The following is a 2,302-nucleotide window of genomic DNA, read 5'->3' on the forward strand; positions in this document are numbered from 1 at the left end:
AGGAATGTGAAAATCCCCATGTGGGGACATGCAGGAGGCAGCAGCAGCATCTCAGCCAGAGCTGTGAAACCCACAGCAGTGCAGGGTTTAGTCTGAGTTTAACTTCAGCTCTGGAAGGAGCCAGGCTGACGGTGTTCAGGGATTCACTGTTTTCCTCCTTTTGGGGGGTTTGGCACGGGCAGGGCTCTGTCTGGGGCAGCGCAGGTGCTTCAGGGTGGTGCCTGAGCTGCTCCTCCAGCCTGCTGTGCCTCAGAGCCTGGATGTACTGCAGGGCCCTGAGGCCACAGCAGTGTCCCAGGCCAGCCAGGAGCATCACTGGGGGCTCCCCAGGTGGCCACGGTCTCCTTTGCAGTGTGTCTCACCTTAGCCTTACTCTAGGGCACGCAGAAAGCAAGGGCAGAACTTGGCAACCAGGGAAGTTGTCTTTGCCCATCCTTCTTCTACAGATAAGGGCTCACCTACATCGTTCCAGCTGTGCCAGCCCAGTGCGTGCTGCTGGGAGCCCCTCCTCAGGTGGCTTTGGGGGAGGAAAGAGCTTTTAATGAAGGATTTGCCTCCTCGGGGTTCTTTCTTTGCTTTGAAGAGCATCCAGCTCAGCTCTGCACTTTATCCCTCTGCCTCCCCTTCCTCTGCAAAGTCTCCCTTTTTAAGCAGGCACGGGACAAGTGAAGGACACTTGTCCACACCCAGCAGTGTCATCCCCCCCACCCGTGTCCCCTGCGTTTCTCTGTGCTGCTGCCATCCAGGGCAGCACGGCAGGAAGGGGGACATGGGGCCCTCAGGGCTTCCTCCAACTTTCACCACTTTCAGGCACTTTTTTTTCCCCTGTCTCAGTTTGCACAGCGGTGCTGAGGCCCCAGCACTGTGGCAGGCGCCTGCCGCTCCTTCACAGCCGTGCCGTCCATGTCGGGCTGCAGGTGGGACCCAGGTGCCACCAGACTGGTCTGGGTGCTGCCAGTGTGGCCCAGGTGCTGCTAGTGGGACCTGGGTGCCACCAGTGTGACCTGAGTGCTGCCAGTGTGACTTGGGTGCCAGTGGTGTAACCTGGGTACTGCCAGTGTGGCCCAGGTGCCCCCAGTGTGACCTGGGTGCCACCAGTGTGACCTGGGTGTCACCAGTGTGACTTGACTGACGCCAGTGTGACCTGGGTGCCACCAGTGTGACCCAGGTGCTGCCAGGGTGGCCCAGGTGCCCCCAGTGGGATCTGGGTGCCACCAGTGTGACTTGACTGCTGCCAGTGTGACCTGGGTGCCACCAGTGTACCTGGGTGCTGCCAATGTGACCTGGGTGCTGCCAGTATGACCTGATGCCACTGATATGGCCAGGTATTGCTGGTTATCATAGAAAGCAATAATTCCTCATCGGGCCTTTCCCTTCAGGGATTTCCATGCTCGAAGCAGGAGAAGCTTTGGGGGAAGAAATCCCGCTGACATGATTGTTTATTTTGTGTTTGATCGTTAATTTTTGCTTTGCCCCCTCCCTGCTGACCAGGCCTTGGTGCCTGCAGGAGGGAGGGTTAATTATTTTGGGTAAAATCTGAGCAAATTCCTGTGTCTGGGGGAAAAAAAATGGTTATTTTTTTCTTTGCTGTTAATACCTGTGATTATTTTATACGGTAAATTTTAAAGCTTACAGTTTTATAATTTAATAAAGGTGACGGTATTTGCGGGCAGACGCCTGGTGGCTTCAGTCACACAACCTCAGGGCTTGAAGGGGCCTCTAGAGATCATCCCATCCACCCCTGTTGCCCAGGCAGGGCCATCTGGAGCAGGAGACACAGGAATGTGTCCAGGTAGGGTTTGGAATGTCCCCAGGGAGGGAGATTCCAGCCTTCCCCAGGCAGCTGTTCCAATGCTCTGCCACCCTCCATGGGAAGAAATTCTTCCACACAGAATATCCTGATCCACGGATCATCCAGTCCAATTCCCGGCCCTGCACAGACACCCCAACAACCCCACCCTGTGCCTGAGCATTGTCCAGACGCTCCTGGAGCTCTGGCAGCCTCGGGGCCATGCCTATTCCCTGGGGAGCCTGGGCAGCGCCCAGCACCCTCTGGGGAAGAATCTTTCCTTGGTATCCAGCCTGACCCTGCCCTGGCACAGCTCCAGCCGTTCCCCCGAGTCCATTGAGGTGGAAGTCCACGTCGTTTAGTTCAAGCCCATCCGTGGTTCTGTCTCTGGGCACCGCCGGGAGGAGCCGGGGCCACCCTCGAACCCTCTCCGGTCTTGGCGGGGACGAAACGCGGGCGGGGCACGGCCCCCCCCCGCCGCCCGCCGGCTCCCGCCCCGCCGCCCCCTCGGCC

At 58.3% G+C, this 2,302-nt stretch overlaps 1 long non-coding RNA gene across 1 annotated transcript; it reads left to right on the forward strand.

The window, feature by feature from the left end:
- The first annotated feature begins 6 nt into the window (after positions 1 to 6).
- On the forward strand, positions 7 to 1,672 carry LOC108448435. The gene is made up of 2 exons (XR_001864311.1): positions 7 to 1,008; positions 1,069 to 1,672. It is a non-coding gene; the product is annotated as an uncharacterized LOC108448435 (long non-coding RNA).
- Positions 1,673 to 2,302: the final 630 nt, after the last annotated feature.

This window comes from Corvus brachyrhynchos, unplaced genomic scaffold (genome assembly GCF_000691975.1).
Source record: "Corvus brachyrhynchos isolate BGI_N302 unplaced genomic scaffold, ASM69197v1 scaffold58, whole genome shotgun sequence".
Classification (NCBI taxonomy): Eukaryota; Metazoa; Chordata; class Aves; order Passeriformes; family Corvidae; genus Corvus; species Corvus brachyrhynchos.